A 19748-nucleotide genomic window follows, 5' to 3' on the forward strand; every position below is an offset into this window, starting at 1 on the left:
GCAAAGTCCAATTCAGGATTTTGTAGGGCCATTATGCGCAGCTGTGTCCTTTGGTTGTTAGACTGGAGTCCCTCTATGAACTGCTCTGTTAGTAATCTATCTTCATCTTGCACTCTCTCAGGATCAACCTGCTTTACAGCCTGTAGTGTCTTCTGAAGATTAAGGGCATAGTCCCATATACTGTCCTGCACTCTCTGTTTGCACCCAAAAAATCTCATTTTTATCTCTGTTGCAGTATGGGTATCAAAAGTGTCTTTCAGTCTAGCTAAGATTTGTTTGACAGTTCTTTTATCAGTGTCCGGCCAGGACTTTACTTCCCTCTGAGCCGCACCAGTTAACTGGCCAATAAGAATACTGACTTTTTGGCTTTCTGAAAGGGGGTACACTTGGAACAAACTACATAGTCTTTCTTTAAAATTGCTCAGGGTGTGCGACTCCCCTGAGGACTGTGGTAACCAGGCTGCTCCTGGTATATATGGCATTGATAGCGGCATTATTGAGGCTGCGGCTGCAACCGCTGCTGAATCTTCACCCGCGTTGAGCATTTTTCTTCCTGCTTTTTCACTTGCTCACTAACGTCAGAGCACGAGCAGGGGGCTTCGCGTCGTGCTTTATTTCTGGCTCTGTCCACAATTGCACGTCCCTCTCTGCTCGCACGTGCTGTATGGCACAGCTATGGCGGTTATTTTAATGCTCAGTAAAGTCTTTAGCACTCAATTTAATAAAGTCTATGGCGCACAGTACCCAGCTTTGCCAAGCTCCTTGTACTCAACTTTGCTAGGCTCGCTAAATCCTGTTCGTGACGCCAGTTGGAGCGCCCCGCGGGGCCTGGGGGTACTCGGTATCGGGCCCGTCGACTTCCATGGGGGACGGTGTCACGGCAGCGGCAACCCGGTCTGTGGCCCAAAGGCATCCAGAATAAAATAGGGGAAAGTTGTGTGATATTTATGTAGTAAAAATGAAAATAAAGTTATTAGATGGTGAAATATGTGACGCCACCTGTGGTATTCTAGTCAGAGGTGACAAGCGCTGCGATGTTGCTTCTCTGGGATGGATGTTGGGTGCAGCTATGATGTTGTAGCCCTCCACAGGTAGGGCTGTAGTCCCAGGGCAAAGATGTTAAATAAATAGTAAAAGTGGCTGTAAACGTTGGGGTGCAGATAAATGAGAGAAAGACACAGAGAGGTGCAGTTTCTTTACCATTTACTGGTAATAGGTTGCAGTCCGGAGTACCACATACAGGTGATGGAATGAGTCCGGCTCGCCTGGAGGCATTCAGGGGATCCACCTTGCCAGGTGGGGATTTAGGACCTTCTTTATGTGCTTTGTGTGTGGGTCTCCGCTGTATATAACTATGCTGCGACCCTCTATTCGTGATGGTTTCACTAACCTGTACGGCTGTCAGCGTGAGCCTATTCCATGGGATCCATTCTCTTCACAGTCGGCCCCAGGCTCCTTATCCACTGCCGTGCCCTCAGGTGTTCAATGTGCACAGGAATTTACAATCCCCTGTACTTTCAGATTCGGGACGTACAGTTCCTGTCAACCTAGGACTCTGATGTCCCTTTTCTCTTTATTAGCGCTTCACTAAGGGGTCTGCTATACGCAGTATTTTAGATTCCCTAGAGTCTCTTAGTCTCTGCTCTTGTCCTTTCACTCTTCACAGATCAGCTCTGCCTATCGAGCTCCTCTCAGATCAGCTGCCTGTCTTCGTCTGACAGGATCTTCCAGAAAGACCTCTTTACCTCACCTCCTCACGTTGTAACTGTCATTTCTCCTCACAGCTCACAGTTGTTTCGTTTCCATGACAACCCCCTCAGCTGATTTCTAACTGACTCACCAACCCCCTCTGCTGACCAGAATTTATAAAGCATCTCCCTTTTCTGACCTGCAGCAGGAAATTGTGATTAAATCTATGCTGCCTGACATGGGGGTCCCTTTCTGCCTCCAAGCTTGACTTTACCCATTAGAGGGAAGTAATGTCACTGTGACTGGACTCTGGGGTGTCACAGAAGTGATAGTATGTTCACTACAGGAATTTTTGATGATGTGATCGTGTCAAATGGTCATCAACCCACTAATGGGATTGATATCACGATGCATGTAAGAATCCTCATGCATGCGTCCTGCCCACCCCGGTCAACAAACCTGCAATGTGTATATCCGGAAGCAACAGCAGTTGCCATGGCCGCCAGACATGTACAGACAGGTATAAAGATGCCGGACCATGGGCGGATGCATACAGTGGGGAAAGGTACACACGCACATCAATCCCAGAGGTGTTACAGACATCAAAGTTCCAAATTGCTTTACAGACATCTTATCACTGTTGCCATTGGAGGAGACAATCTATATTCCCCACCAGTATGGTTTTAAAAACCAGAACACACAGAGGAAACCCACGCAAACTTGGGGAGAAAATGCAAACTCTTTGAAGATTTTGTCATTGGTGGGAAATGAAACTTGGACACCAGAACAGCAAGGCTGTAGTTCTAGCTACTAAGCCACTGGAATGACCTTGGTACACATACTATTCTCATGTCTTGGAACTGTCCTGATTTTCATGCTCTGTAATTTGCCATCTCCTCTTTTTTGAGTGGGCAACTCCTATTAGTTAGCATTCCATAGGTGCAAGAATGTCCATTTTATCTATTTCCAGCATATGTTATTTCCTACCATCAGTAGGAAAAATGTATCCAATGGTTTGCCTGCCTAGAACAAGTCTGTCTCTACATTATGCCTGTTTGCAGTTTGATAGACAGGAGAGGAGAAGCAGGGAGAAAAGTCCTGTAATCTATCTTGTGGTATCTGCTGCTATATACAGTGGGTACGGAGAGTATTCAGCCACTTTCAGTTTTTCACTCATTGTTTCATTGCAGCCATTTGGTAAATTCAAAAAAAGTTCATTTTTTTCTCATTAATGTACACTCTGCACCCCATCTTGACTGAATAAACAAGACATTTTTGCAAATTTAGGGGGTGGGGGTTTCATAATGAGTCAGTCACCAGAGACAATCATTTGCCGCCATTGCCGCGCTGCTTGGCGCGCGCAGGAAGAAAGAGGGGCGGCCTTCGTGGGCGGAGCCTGCCGCAGAGTGCGAAGAAGAGAAGTGCCGTGTGGGAAGAGAGGACAGCGCGCGAGAGGAGGAGGAGGAGCTGAGGCCTACAGCCCAGAGCGTCGGGCCTGCGAAGCGACCGCCGGTGAGCTCCCGCAACCCCCAGCCCTGGCTAACGTTAACTAGGGGGGGAGAGAATGTCTGCGCCACAAGCCAATGCAGCGGCGGACGCCGTTGCCAACCCCGCGGCACCGCCAGGTGGAGCACCCGCCGCAGCGGTCCCCATAATGCCGCTATCCATGCCCTACATACCGGGAGCGGCCTGGCTACCGCAGTACTCGGGTGAGTCACATACCCTGAGTGAATTTAAAGAGAGACTGTGCAGCTTGTTTAAAGTTTACCCCCTGTCTGAAACCAGAAAGTGAATATCCTGATTGGACAGCTTAACAGGTGCAGCACTGAGGGAGGTGAAAGCCTGGCAGGACACTGATAAAGAGACTGTTGCAAAGGTCCTGGCCAAGCTGAAGAGCACTTTTGACACCCGCACTGCAGCTAAAATCAAGATGAGGTTCTTTGGCTGTAAACAGAGGGCACAGGACAGTATCAGAGACTATGCTCTCAACCTGCAGGAGGCGCTGCGAGCAGTTAAACAAGTTGACCCTGACAGTGTAAAGGAAGAAGATCAAATGTTAAAGGAGTAGTTCATTGAAGGGCTCCTGTCCAGCACCCACAGAGGGCAGTTACGTATTTTAACCCTGCAAGACCCTGATCTGGACTTTGCTAATTTCAAGGACAGGGCTTTCTGGGTACTACAGGAATCCTGTGACAGCTGTCCAGCGCCCCCTAGGTGCCCAGCGATCACCTACCATCAGGAAGCTACATCCTTTCCTTCCATCCCTGTGGAGGCTGATGCCCAGACCCTGGATAAAGATCCAACTGAGGAGCTGCGTCTTCAAGTCCAGGAGCTGACCAAAGGAATGGCTGCACTCACCAGAACTGTGCAGTTCCTGCAGGATTCCTCCAAAGAAAAGGTCCAGCTTGCTTCCAGTCCAGAGGATGTCCCGTGGTTCCGGAGGAGGAGAACCCCGCCACTTCGAGGAAGGAACAACGATCGCTATGACCAGGACGGACGTCCCATCTGTCGGCGCTGCTACAAGGCAGGTCATCTGGCCAGGTACTGTCTTTTAAACGAACAACCCCTGAGGCAAAGGGCCAACCCCCAGGAGTAGGTTCAGCAGGTCCAAAGAACTGGAGAGCCAAGTATGTGGGAGGGAGACCGATCCTTCCTGTGGTGATTGACGGCATCCCCATGAACTCTTTGCTGGACACTGGCTCCCACGTGACCACTATGCCGTATATTTTGTACAAGAGGTACTGGGCTGATTCTGAACTCACTCGTGGCCCAACTGATGAACTAACAGTAGTTGCTAGTAATGGTCATACCTTGCCACAGATTGGATGCAAGGAAATTACTGTTAAAGTGGGCCGGGTAGAGTAAAATCACAAGGACTGATAATTGTTGATATTGATCGACGTGAATGTAATCCCATGTTGACTCTTGGTACAAATGTAATTGAAAACTGTCTGTCTGAGGTTATTGTCTTGTTGCAACAGGAGGCTGAGACTGCTGGTTCCGGAGAACAAAGAGTCCTGCAGAAGGAGATCAAGGCCCTGATGCAAAGACAACAGGTAGAACTGTCTGGTGGAGAGATTGGCAGCGTCAGAGTGATGCTTTTCCCATTGTAATACCCCCCAGATGTGAAATGTTGGTTTGGTGTCGGGCAGCCATAGGGCTCAGAGGGCAGGATTATCAGGCATTGGTAGAGGCAGTATATTCAGATAGCAGGCCCACTGTCCTGACAGCCAGAGGGGTAGTTGATGTACGAAAGGGGAGAGTACCTGTACGCCTTCTGAATTGTGGGGAGCAGGAAGCCACAATACCTCGGTACGCCACAGTTGCTAAACTGCTCACTGTTAATAACAACTCATTGCAGGCAGCAGAGCCTTTGGTCTCATCCGATCCAGTGGAGGACAATGGCCCTGTGAGACAGCTAGAAGAGTGGTGCCAGCAACTGCAGGTGGGAACTGACTCCACACCTTCATACCAGAGAAATGGGGTTTACAGAGTGACACAAGAGTATGAGCGGGTATTCAGCAAACACCCACTAGAGTTTGGGCAGGCAAAAGGGGTCCAACATCATATCCCCACCGGAGAACATCCACCCATAAAGGAGAGGTACAGACCTATACCCCCAACACAGTACCAATGTGCTAAGAGTATGCTGAAAGAGATGAAGGAAGCTGGGGTCATTAGGGACAGTTGTAGCCCATGGGCAGCTCCAATAGTGTTTGTAAAGAAAAAGGATGGTACTATGAGAATGTGTGTTGATTACAGGAAGATTAACAGTATCACACTAAAAGATGCCTACCCATTGCCTAGAATTGAAGAGTCATTAGCTGCACTTAAAACTGCTAACTACTTTTCCACCTTGGATCTCACCAGTGGGTATTGGCAGGTTCCCGTGGCAGAGGCAGACAAGGAGAAGACCGCATTTACCACTCCAATGGGTATCTGTGAGTTCAATTGTATGCCATTTGGACTCTGCACTGCTCCAGGAACATTTCAGCAGCTGATGGAGTGTTGCCTGGGACACATGAACTTTGAAACAGTCCTGTTGTACTTGGATGATGTCATCATTTTCTCCAAGACCTATGAAGAGCATCTGGAACACCTGGCCGAAGTGTTTGAAGCTTTGTCCAGTTTTGGCCTGAAAGTGAAGCCTTCAAAATGCCACCTCCTGAAGCCTAAAGGCCCCGTCACACTAAGCGACTTACCAGCAATCCCGACACCGATATGAAGGTGTCAGGATCGCTGGTAAATCGCTATGTGATCGCTGGTGAGCTGTCACACAGACAGCTTCACCAGTGATCAGCACAGCGATGCCGAGCGCCCGGCATCGCTGGCCATCCTGTAAAAAATAGAATCAAAATAAAAAATATAGTTATTCTCACCTTCCGACGTCCCGTTCAGCCATCCCGCCTCTCTCCACGCTCCGGTCCCAGTGATCCTTTGCGAGAATGACCGCGAGATGTCACAGTCTCGCGGGATAACAAAGTCTCGCGGTCATTCATGCAAAGGATCACTGGGACCGGAGCGTGGAGAGAGGCGGGATGGCTGAACGGGACGTCGGAAGGTGAGAATAACTATATTTTTTTAATTATTTTTTACACCTGATCGCTGGTCTCCCGCCTGTCACACGCAGCGATGCGTGCTGGCCAGCGGGAGACCAGCGACCAAAGAAATGTCCAGAGATTTCTTCCAGCGATCAGCGATACCGGCAGGGGGGCCGCTCGCTGATCGCTGTCACACACAGCAATCTCGCTGGTGAGATCGCTGTTATGTCACAAAAGTTGTGACTCAGCAGCGATCTCGCTACCGAGATTGCTTAGTGAGACGGGGCCTTAAGGTATAGTACCTGGGTCATGTGGTCAGTGCAGAAGGTGTGGCACCAGATCCTGACAAGGTCACGGTCATTCGGGACTGGACGAAGCCCAGCACCCTCCATGAGGTACGCCAATTCCTTGGACTGGTAGGCTACTACTGGAGATTCATCAGAGGCTTTACTGAAATAGCCACCCCGATGCAAAACCTTCTGGTGGGGCAGTCCAAGAAAGGCAAGCAGAAGAATTCCACATTTGAATGGACTGAAGAGTTGGAGAGGTCTTTCACCAGATTGAAGATGGCTCTCACAGGTGACGAAGTTCTGGCCTACCCAGATTATGACAAACCCTTTGTACTGTACACGGATGCCAGCAATGTGGGATTAGGAGCAGTACTGTCGCAGGTACAGAATGGAAAAGAGAGAGTGATCTACTACGCCAGCAGGAAGCTGCGTCCCACTGAGAGGAACCCTGATAATTACAGTTCTTTCAAGCTGGAGTTCCTTGCCATAGTCTGGGCTGTCACCGAAAGGTTCAAGCATTACCTAGCTTCGGCCAAATTTATAATCTTCATGGACAACAACCCGTTGACCCACTTAGACACTGCCAAGCTAGGAGCACTGGTGCAGCGATGGATGGCTCGGTTATCCAATTATGAGTTTACCATCAAGTACCGGTCAGGGCACAAGAATGCCAATGCTGATGCGCTATCCAGGATGCCTAATCTGCCAGATGCAGGAGAAGACCCTGAGGCTCTGGAAGAGGTAGAATTGCCTCCCTTCCACCAGCCACTGGCGGCCCAACGTGCTCAAGGAGTGAGAAACAGGCAGCCTGGCTTGAAGGAAGTCACTCTGAATCCGTTGCCCCATCATGATTGGACAGAAGCGCAAGATAATGACCCTGCAGTCCACCTGGTGAAAGAGCTGCTGACACAAGGTGACTCGCGCCCAGAGTTGAATGCTCCTGAAGAAACTCGTCAGTTGCGGAAGGAAAGAGGTCGGCTGTTCATTTATGAAGAGAAGCTGTGTCGGAGGAGTATCAATACCCGCAAACGTGAGCTGGTCTGGCAAGTGGTGGTCCCAAAGAGAGATGCATCAATGGTTCTAGGAGCATACCACAATGGAGCTGGACACTTTGTTTGGAAGAAGTTGGAAACATTGCTCCGAGAGAGGTTCTACTGGACTGGCATGCGGAAGGCCATTTAGATGTGGTGCTGGGAGTGTGGACAGTGTAACCTGCGCAGAAATGATCGAGACAGCCAGAGAACTCCCTTACAGCCAATCATCACCAAACAGCCCCTGGAGTTGGTAGCCCTGGACCATGTGAAGCTGGTTCCATGCCGGTCAGGCTACCTCTATGCCCTTACCATTGTGGACCACTATTCAAGATTCCTGGTGGTTGTGCCCGTCAAAGATCTAACAGCCAGGACAGCGGCCAGAGCCTTCCAACAGCACTTCTGTAGGCCACATGGGTATCCTGAAAGAGTACTCACAGATCAAGGTCCAGCTTTCGAGGCAGAAGTGTTCCATGAGTTCTGCAACTTGTATGATTGTAAGAAGATCCGGACAACACCTTATCACCCACAGACCAACGGCATGTGCGAAAAGATGAACCAGGTAGTGATTGATTTACTGAAGACATTGCCCTTGGAGGAGAGAAACCTGTGGCCAGAAAAGTTACCCGATCTGGTAGATCTCTACAACCAAATCCCAGTGAACTCTACCAACTGTACTCCAGCGTACCTGATGAGAGCAAGGCCTGGTAAGCTGCCTATTGACTTGGACATGGGAGTCCTGACGCCTGAATTAATGTCACCAGATGCTGACTGGGACAAGGAGAGGCAGCAGCAGTACAGAAGGGTACAGGAGTGTGTGGAGAAGAGTCTGGCTCAGGCAAGGCAGAAGCAGGAGAGACTTTATAACTAAAATGCACCTGCTGTTCCTTTTTTGCCGGGAGAGCAAGTTCTCAAGAGAAAAAGAAGACTGCATAAGCTGGATGATCAATGGGAAGAGGAGTACTATACAATTCTGCCCTCGAACTTTGATAATGCCAAAGTATGTCTTGTTAGCAAAGATGGAGGAGAGACCTCAGCAGCGGTATCCAGGGATCACTTGAAGCTATGCCATGACCAGTTGAAAGAAAAAGAGGGAGGATCGGATAACATCCCACCTACAGAGGAAGAGAAGACAGTCAGTACCGTGCTGGGAGAGTTCCCTGCGAATTGGACTAGAGTTAATGATGCAATCATGGTGCCGGTGTTGTTATTTCCCCAAGTAGAAGCACAGGAGAATAGGACTCAAGAAGACCTTGGAGATCAAGAAAATCAGGCAACAGAGGCCACACTAGCAGTGGAGCCAGAGAACCCTCGCCCTGCCAGTGGTGAACCTTTTGCACCCATGGTGAGTCTAAGAGTCCATATGAGAATGCTACCTAGTTTGCCTACACTAGGGAAATGCAGATCCACTCGCACCACACAAGGCATACTACCAGTTAGATATCGCATATAGCAAAATAGATGTAAATGTTGAAATTATGTAAATATGTAACTGTTTTTCAAGTTTTGTACCTACAGGTGACCTGTAAGAGTTCTCTTTGGTTTGTTTTATGGACACTGAACCACAGGACTTGTGTGTGGTCAAAAACTTTTACTATTTGCCCAGGGATGGACCATGGACATTGATGCTGGACTTATCATCATAGGACCATTTTTGAGCTCTTGGTTTTTGTATATTTTTCTCTTTTTCAAATCTTGTACAATTATTGTTGTTTATATGTCATTTTTCATGTTTTTGCTCAGCCCAGGAGTGCTGACTTTCACTAGGGGGGAATGTGGTGCCCCCAGGGGTATTGTCGCCACACTGGCTTTGCCTTTCTCCAGGGGAGGGTAATGTCATGCTTGGAAGCAGTGATGGGTCTCTCCAGCAGTTAACCTAATGCATGCAACACAGTTCCACTCCGGGCCAGCAGGGGGAACTCTGAACCAGGATTCTGGAGAGGAGTGTCCTCTGAGTGCCAGAAGGAAGAAGGATCAGATAGTCTGCGGAGGGTGAAGTGTGCAGACGGGAGGTGCGAAGCTGAGAGGTTGAGCTTCAGAAGGCGAGCTCCCTCAGCTTGAGAGCACACAGAACTGGAGCCTGGTCTCCACGGTGGTACGGATACTGACGGTCCTACCACAGATACCAGAGGAGTAGGAGGCTATAAAAGCCCTGCTCTCACCAAACACTTGGGACACAGCAGCAATTGACTAGAGAGCCAGGACTCAGGAGAGGAGTCCCCGAGAGAGGCTACAGCTGTCTGTCATACAAGTATAGTTCTAGGAACATCTGAAGAGAGGCATTTCAGAGTATCTAAGTACTGGAGTGCTTCACACTACAAAGCGCTAGGAAGGAGACTGCACAGCCCTTCTGCTGAGAGAGAATCTTAATCTGCTTCCAGGCTAACCTGCTCCAATACCATCTGTAATCAGGACTCTGGACTGCATCTACTCAGTAAAGGTACAGAAACTACAACCGCTGTGTCGTGTCTGTTCCCTACGCTTTCGGCACTGCTACATCCCCGTGCCAGCTACATCTACACTGCCCTGGGACTACAGCTCCACCTGTGGGGAGCTTTACCATCTAAGCTGCACCTACCATCAGTCCCAGCGGATCTGTATGCAGCGTTGGCCTAACACCATATTTACCAAACACCACGGGTGGCGTCACGAACTATCCTACTATTAACTACATCTCCCCATTGCTTGGGCGCCCAGGGCCACGGACCGGGTCTCCGCTGCTGTGACACATCCCCCTGACACCGGCCCGGTACCAAGTACCCCACAGCCCTGGGAGGGCGACCAACGGGGATCAAGTATTACCTGGTTCACACCATCCATCAACCCGCTATTCAGTTGGAGGGATTCTAGTGGTTCTACAGTGATGTGAGCTAATGTGTCACGTCCATCACTTCGTTATGACACTGAAAATCTATATTTTGTAAATATTGGATCATTTCAGAACCCAAAATTCCTAGATGGAAAGTGGAGACATCATGGCTAAGATGATTTTTCCAACACAGTAGCTGTTGCCTGAGAGATTATACCTCCTCTCCTCCTCCATGGGTGTGGAGAGCAGAAAATATTAATTCTCTTTAATAGCAGGCACACGTGATCGCCCAAACGCTGCAGGAAGCCGGCAGCTGCGGCTAAGTGTGCCCGATATTAAAGAAGATGAATATTCACTGCTCTCTACTCCCATAGTGCCAGACCTGGGAACCAGTGGATATTCCGGCAGCTGACCTCGGTGTGTTGGAGAGCATGGTAGTGATGTCATGTGCTGCTTACACGTTAAAATCAGCTGGTGGAATCAGCACAGAACGCAGCGATGGGAGGGAGCAGAAGGAAGGTAAGTAGAATTGTTTATTTTTGTATGTGTGCAGCGTAATGGGGGACATGTATACCAGAATGGGGATTAGGGGACCATGTATACCAGGATGTGGTTGAGGGAACCATGCATTCCAGGATGGGGATTAGGGGATCATATATATGAGGATTGAGATGGGGTGGCTATGTATACCAGGATGGGGATGAGAGGACCATGTATACCAGGATGGGAATGATATCAACCAACAAAAACTGAAACAAAGGAATACTAATGGGTGCAGGGAAAAAGAGTTGTGAAGGTAAAAATTATTATATCCAAGTGAATAGGTGTGTAAGCTCTGCCACCAAAAGAATAGTACAGTATGAAACTAATCACAGACCATTGGAAAATACCCAAGGGAAAACAAAAGAGACAAAACCGACTAGAAAGTTCAACAGGTAGTATAATAAAGATGTAATATTTTATTAATTAATTATTATAAAATCAGAGAGATAATAATGGGAGCAAAAGAAAGCAATGCAAAGGCAGCTGATTAAAAATGAGGCCGCACATTCACATGAAAATTAATGGCCAGAAATGATGGACATAAAAATGTAATCAGGCCAGATTGCGATTAACAATGTAAAAATAAATAGAGGAAGTGGAAAAAATGGTGATGGAGTGGGCAATGCAAATCTATAAAAAAAATTTTTTTGCTATGATTAAGAAAAAATATATAAAAATAAAAAATGTTTTAAAAAAAGTGTTATGCACAAAATACACAGTGAACTACCTACCATAAAGTGCTTAGAGCTAATATATCATAAAAAAACATAAAGAACACATTGTGAAGGTGATATCAAACAAAAATTGTTAAGAGTGAACATGGTATATACAGTAGATACACTGGAAAAGGAAAACATGATGTATAAGTGTATTGGAAAAAGCAATGTTGCTGAATGGAGAAGGAAGACTGCCAAAATGAATAAAGATCCAATCAAAATGAAAATAATCAAAGACATATAAGAATGCTTACAAAGCTAATGGGGTCTCACTCTCCTGGGATGGCGTGCCTCCCCAAGGTGCGTTTCGGCTTGTTGCCTGACGAAGTACAGAATTGTTGGAGATTACCTTCATAACTGTGTCAGCAGCAGATACCCACCCCATAATAGTGCATCATGACCACATTTTTTATTACATTTTTTTCTATTTTCCTCCTCCGAAACTTAGGTGCATCTTACAGTCAGAAAAATACAGTATTTCAAATTTTGACTCATCAGACCATAGTATCTGCTGCTGCTTTTCTGCACCTCATTACCTATGTTGTTATGCGTAGTTGAGTTACTTGGTCTTGTTTCTATCAAGACAACTTCTGACCAAACTTTTCTGAACAGTATACTGACATAGCTGAATCTCAATGGCTGTTCTCAATTCTGATCTGATGGCACTTCTGGATATCTTCGAATTTCAATAGCATGTAAGCATGGTGTATATTTAATCTGCTGCACTGCAAGTTTCCTTGGCTTCTCACTGTGTTGCTGTCCTCAACATTGCCTATTACCTGGTGGCCTCAAAGCTGAAAAAAAGTAGATAGGTATCCATCATGCAATACCATCAAAGAAGCATCTGAATGGCTCCAAATTTTTTATGCTGCAGGACAATGACCCAAAAACATACAACCAATGCAATTAAGATTTATCACTACTGCCAAGAAGTACAATAAGTCCTGGAAATGAGATGATATGACCCCCATAAAAACATGACCTCATCAACATTGAGTCTTTCTGGGATTACATGAAGAGACAGAAGGATTTGCACCAGCCTACATCTCCAGAAAATCTGTGGTCCCTGAAGATTTTTGGAACGACCTTGCTGCCAAGTTTCTTCAAAAGTTATGAGCAAGTGTACCTAGAAGAAACTGTGATTTCGGGAAGTTTTGAAGACAAAGGTCCGTCACATCAAGTATTGATTTGATTTAGATTTTTCTTTTGTTCATTCACTTTGCATTTTGTCAAAAAATAAAATATTTGCATTTCTATTTTTTGAATGTTTCTTACTTTGTAAAGCTACAGATAGACATTTGAACATGTCTGCAACTGTTTTGCATTAATTGAAACTCAGAGACTTAGTGAAATAAATATGATGATAGATTATTTTTCTAGTATTTCAACTAGTGAATCCTAATTAATCACACTGCTATTATAATGAGTTTTTTTTTCTTATTTTACAGTATCTCTTTTTCCTCATTTTAAGATTAAAGTACATTTAAAACCTTTTAACCTTGTAAATCCTTTAGTTGTTATTACAAACTGGGCCACTAGGGGGCATTGTTGGACTGCAACATTCTTCACACTTGAGTAGTTAGTTCTGGGAGTGCTTATCCCAGTTATTGTAGATGAAATAATGGGTACACAATTGCTGCTTCCGTCAAACTTTCAGCACAAATATTTGCGCCTCCAAACCATATTCATATGTAATTATGCATATGAGGATAATCTTTACCAGGACAGATAGTCAGCAGGGAAAAAAATCTCTATTTATTATATTCACTTTTACATAGTGTACTCAACAAGAATATTTTGCAATGCATGTGTGCTATTTGAGAGAGAGAAAGGTTGGTTATTTTGAAATTTTGCAAATGAAGATTATTGAGGTGCTAGAGTAATACATGTATATTACAAATATTTCTCCAAAGTAGCAGACATTGGTGTCTTCATTTTTTAGCCAGACTCTGCTCTACATTGTTGAGAGACCAAAACAGGGGAATTGTAGACAGGGCTAGTTGTAACCAAAGTGGGGCCCTAAATGTTAAGGTATTGCACCATCACATAGTAGTCTTGTGAAAACTATATGTAACCAGGTGACGAAAGGTAAAATATCTTACCCATAAGATGAGAAAGCCTCTACAGCAAGGGTGGGGAACCTATGGCCTCAAGCAGATTCCCGGGAAGACCAATACTCGGACCAGGGATATGGGTCTGAAAGAAATTAGAGAAAAAGGGGTAAATGGATTGAGAAATTGAAGGAAATGTCTAGTTCGGTGGAGGAAGCCTAATGACATGGAGTTGTTTCACAGCCAGTGGCATTGGATACTTGATGGTGGTCTCAACGCTAAGCTAAATGTGAGCACCCTAAAAGATGGGTTACTTCATACACTCAAGTACTATTGATATGAAAATGATGACAAAGTGTTCCAACAGAACAGCAACACGAAGCATACTTTGAGATTGGCGAATAAATCGTTCAATGACAATGAAGCAGAGATGCTTGAACGGCCCCACAGTCCCCAGACCGAAACACAATCAAACACTTGTGGACAGATTTGAACAAAAAAATATATACATGCCCAAGTGAGTCAACCAGTATGCGACAACTTTGGGAACGTGTAGAATAGACCTAAGATCAAATTTCGGACAGCACATGTTTGGATCTGATCAAGAGGTGCCCAGAAGGATTCAGGAAGTGTTGAAAGCCAAAACTGGATTTACAAAATACTAACAAAATGATAAAAAATAAAATGTATATCTTTTGGAGCAAAACAGTAACAAGGCAGTGACATGATAAGAATGTGCATAACTACTCATATGCTACATAGTTGCAAGTCAAATTCAAGTATGAGATATCCAAGATGATTGTCTATAAATTGATGGCAGTCTCAAGTTCAAAGCAAAAGTGGTAATGAGATATGGAGCATGAATGTCAAAAGTTCAAAATTGTTACCCTTTAGCTCTTTACTGTATATGCCCCAATGTCTCCTGTGATGTATATGCCATGGCCCCTCCTGTGATGTATTAGTTCTCAGCAAATATTGTGATGTAGAAACCCCCAACCCACCCTGTATGTATATACCCTCACTGTCTCCTGTACCGTGTATGCCCTAACCCCTTCTGTGATGTACATGCCCCAACATCTCCTGTGATGTATATGCCCCAGCACCAGCATCTCCTATGATGCATATGACCCGAGTCTCCCGATCTCTCCTGTGAAGTATATGCCCTCAATGCCCATGTAATGTTTATGTACTCGCATGTCCTGTGATATTTGTGCCCTCAGTGTCTCCTGGAATGTATATGTGAGGGAAGCATGGGCCGTAGTCATGGCCAAACTCACTGGAACAGTTGTGCTCTGGCCTCCCATCACAGGAAAATGGTGCTTCATATTCTACATGGCATGATCGGTACTCACAGTGCTGGCAAGGTCCTCTCGCAGTTTCTCAGTGTTCCCTTGGGTCACTCACATACAAATAAAGACAGAGTCCAAGCTTAACTCACAATGCAGAACTTTACGGACCACTCTTCGCAGCGCATCCAGATTACAATCATTATGGACAATAGAGTCTTCATCACATTCCATAGCAGCTTTCCTCTCTTTACTTTCCCTCCTTCGCAGATTGAGGTCAGGTCGTACCCACTTGTACGTATTACCGGTGTCCCTTCTGTCCATACTCACTATCACTGGTGCTTCCCTCTGCTGTTTCACCCCAGCTCCTAGAGAATGCGCCCAGGCTGTGAGTCGCCACATAATGAAACACTCGCCCATCTGTGTGCCCTTTCCTTCTCTCACTTCTTCCACATGGGAACTCTATCCCCCTGACCTTGCTGCTGTGCATGTTCCTCTTTCTGAACAGCTGGACACTTAACTTGAACATTGCTAGTGGACTGTGTAGGGTCCTGAGCACTTACTGTAAGCTCGTATCGAGAGAGGGTTTTTCACCCCGGGCACTTAAGCCCGTCCAGAGGAAGCAAATACCCCTGCCCTAACTAACTCTAACTAGGAAGTCCCCCTCTATTCCTGTACAGCTAACCCCTCCTATTGTTAACCCTTATATCTCCGTCTACAGTGTAACAAACTCCCCATCTAGTGGCCATAAAACTAGCTACACTGTCCTTATTATGTACATGGTGATACAGAAAGCAGCATATTATATATAGATCAATCAGCAACATACTATCTACTGTACATACATGTACAGTAGCAGCATGGGGGCTTAAAAAGGCAGATTTATTACATAACCCTACATATATGCCCTCAGCCTCTCCTGTGATATATATGCCTCCAGCTTCTCTTGCAGTATGTGTCCCCAGCACCTCCTGTGATGTATATACCCAGCGACTCCTGTGATGTATATGCCCCATCCTCTCTTGTAATGCATATGCCCCATCCCCTCTTGTGATGCATATGCCCCAATGTCTCCTGTGATATGTATGCCCCAAAATAATTTGTGATATATATTCTCCATTGTCTCCTTTGATGTGTATGCCCCAGTGGCTTCTCTGATATATTGTATATTCCTCATGTGATGTATGTGTTCTGGTGTCTCTTGTGATATATATATGTATATGCCCCCAACCCCTCCTGTAATGTTCAATTGTGCTCAAAACTTTACATACTCAGGCAGAATTTTTGCTTTCTTGACCTTTTTTTCAGAGAATATGAGTGATAACACCAAAACTTTTTCTCCACTCATGGTTAGTGGTTCGGTGATGCCACTTATAATCACACTACTATGTTTTCTCTTTTTAAATCATAATGACAACCTAAAACATCCAAATGACCCTGATCAAAAGTTCATATACCCCATTTCTTAATACCATGTATTGCCCCCATCAAACATCAATGACAGCTTGAAGTCTTTTGTGGTAGTTGTGGATATGGTTCTTTATTTTCTCAGATGGTAAAGTTGATCACTCTTTTTGGCAAAAAGCCTCCAGTTCCTGTAAATTCTAGGGCTGTCTAACATGAACTGCATGCTTGAGATCTCCCTAGAATGGCTCAATTATATTGAGGTCAGGAGATTGAAATGGCCCCTCCAGAACCTTCATTTTTTTCTGCTGTAGCCAATGACAGGTCGACTTGACCTTGTGTTATGGATCTATGTCATGTTGTAACATCCAAGTATGCCCCATGTGCAGCTTCCGGGCTGATAATTGCAAATTTGCCTCCAGTATTTCCTTCAACTTTGACCAAGTTTCCTGTGCCATTCTAGCTCACACACCCTAAAACATCAGCGATCCACCTACATGCTTTACAGCAGGAATGATGTTCTTTTCATCATAGGCCTTGCTGACTTCTCTCGAAATGTAACGTTTATGGTTGTGGACAAAAAGTTCAATTTTGGTCTCATCACTCTAAGTTGCCTTTTTTTCAGAAGTTTTGAGGATTGTCTCTGTGCTGCTTAGCATATTGTAGGCGAGATACTTTGTGGCATTTGTGCATAAATGGCTTCTGGTGACTCAACCATGCAGCCCATTTTTCTTCAAGTGCCTCCTTATTGTGCATCTTGAAACAGCCACACCGCTAGTTTTCAGAGAGTCGAGTATTTCAGCTGATGTTATTTGTGGGTTTTTCTTTGCATCCCAAACAATTTTCCTGGCATTTGTGGGCGAAATTTTTGTTGGTCTACCTGACCATGGTTTTGTTTTTACAGAGCCCCTGATTTTCCATTTGTTAATCACGGTTTGAACGCTGCTGGCTGTCATTATCATTTCCTTGGATATCTTTTTGTATCCCTTTCCTGTTTTATACAGTTCAACTACCTTTTCCCGTATATCCATTGACAATTCTTTTGCTTTCCCCATGACTCACAATCCAGAAATGTCAGTGGCTGGTTGAAAGATGCAAGAGTCTGTCTGGATCCCAGAAACTCACTCAGCATTTATGCACACACACTTATTACAAGCAAAGAGGTCACAGGTGAGGATGTTACCTTTAGTAGCCATTGAAATCCATTTGTGTCAACTTCTGTGTATGTTATCAGGCTAAAATCACCAGGGTATGTAAACTTTTGATTAGGGTCATTTGAATGTTTGGGGTTGTATGATTTAAAAAGAGAAAACACAGTATTTTGACAATAAATGGCTTGATCTAACCACTAACCATGAGTGGAGAAAAAGTTTTGGTGTTTTCATTCATATTCTCTGAAAAAAGGCCAAGAAAGCAAAAATTCTGCCAGGGTATGTAAACCTTTGAACACAACTGTATATGCTTACAGCCGCTCTTGTGATGTATTTTCCCACAGTGTCTCCTGCGATGGAAATGATTCAATGTTTATTGTGATGTAAATGCCCCAATATGTCCTGTGTTATACATGCCTCAACCCCAGTGTCTCCTGTGATGTTTATGCCCAGTCATCTCCTGTAGTGTATGTGCCCAGCATCTCCTTTGATGTATATGCCCCAGCATCTCCTGTGATGTATATACTGCAGCCCCAATGTCTGCTATGTGATGTATATACAGTAGTCTGTGTCTCCTATGTGATGTATATAAAGCAGTCTTGGTGTCTCCTATGTGATATATATACTGCAGACCCCAAACTACTTCAGTTCTATAAATGCTACATGAGCAGTGATGAATTTCTTATTGTGAGATCTCCAGTTTAATATATATCTATGTTTAGAATTCACTGCTTCAAGTTATTTTCAAAATTCATCGCAAAGAGTCAACTGCGTTCCAGACTTGACCAAATATAACACGATAAATGTCAAACTGATAATTTTGTATGGCCTCCGAGTGTTGGTATAAATATCCAAATGACCCCTGGCAGAAAAAAGGTTCACCACCAGTTCTTTACAGGCTCACAGAATCCATTAAAAAGAAGCTGGCTGAAGTGCTCTCCTTCTACAGACCTCAAAAGAGCAACAGCTCTTGGTTCTGTGATATACACATATAGTATACACACATATGCTATATATATGCTCAGTTTTCACTATACAGGCAGCAGATACAGTACATTACAAATACATAATCTATATAATATATACATTGTCTACACTATATACACAGGAAGTGTGTAGATAGCTTTTTTCAATTTTTTTTTGTGGATAATTGAAGAAAAAATCACAGACAGCTTTAAGCCACGCTCCTCCAAACCAATCCTTTTTAGGCTGTATTCACATATGCATTTTTATGCATTTTTGTGACCTGAACGTCTCCATCCTGCTCTGATCTACTACTTGCTTTGACTCAGAAAACAGCATAAAAAGCTGTTTAACACAATAGGTTATTGTAAGAAAAAAATTCTATAGTCTATCTGGATGAGGATATGTAATGCCTGGAGAACCAAGCAAGGAGTCTCTTGAAAAATATTATGTACCTTATGCCGGTATGTCCACAAAAGCATGGGAAATGTAATGGTAATTAAGTGCTTATATAATCCTAGGTTCATATCTACATCAGAACCTCCACTGAGTAAAATGCAGATTTTGTCAATTTGACTGCTGAATTATTTTTCTAGTTAAATTACAGACAACCTAAAGGATATATGATTAATTCATTGTAAGCAAAATATAGGATTCCTTAAACTTAGAGGGAACCTGTCATGCAATTAAACCTCGGGCATCATGAATCAGCCTGACTGCTGGAATGCGTCCTGGGATATTATCTTAAATTATATCGGTTTTCAGAGGAAATATACTTTGAAAATCATTGGACCAGTGGGGGAGATCAGATTAGTCCGGCAGCGCTCCTTGCAGGCTCTTCGCAGCATAACAGCAGGCAAAGATGGATCTTTTCACCGTGAGTACATAGGGAAAGATCAGTCATTCACCTGCAGTGGAGTAAAATATATTTAAAGTATATTTTCTCTGAAACATTGGAGCATTTCAGAGAATAATGCAATTAGGCCCCGAGTCTGACGGCGACGTGACAGTACCCCCCCTCTAAGAGGGGCCTCCGGACCCTCAAAACCCGGTTTGAAATCTCCTAATTAATGCTTTGGCATGGATGTTCCTCGCAGGGACCCAGGACCTTTCCTCTGGGCCGTAGCTCTTCCAGTGTACAAGATACTGTACGGAGCCTCTCACAAGGCGGGAGTCAAGGATACGCTAGACTTCATACTCCAAGGTCCCCCTGACCGAAACAGGAGGAGGAGGGGACTGGACAGGGTGAATTGGAGAGAGATACAGCTTGAGGA

Source organism: Dendrobates tinctorius, unplaced genomic scaffold, assembly GCF_039654945.1.
Source record: "Dendrobates tinctorius isolate UK_male_01 unplaced genomic scaffold, ASM3965494v1 ptg000001l, whole genome shotgun sequence".
Lineage (NCBI taxonomy): Eukaryota > Metazoa > Chordata > Amphibia > Anura > Dendrobatidae > Dendrobates > Dendrobates tinctorius.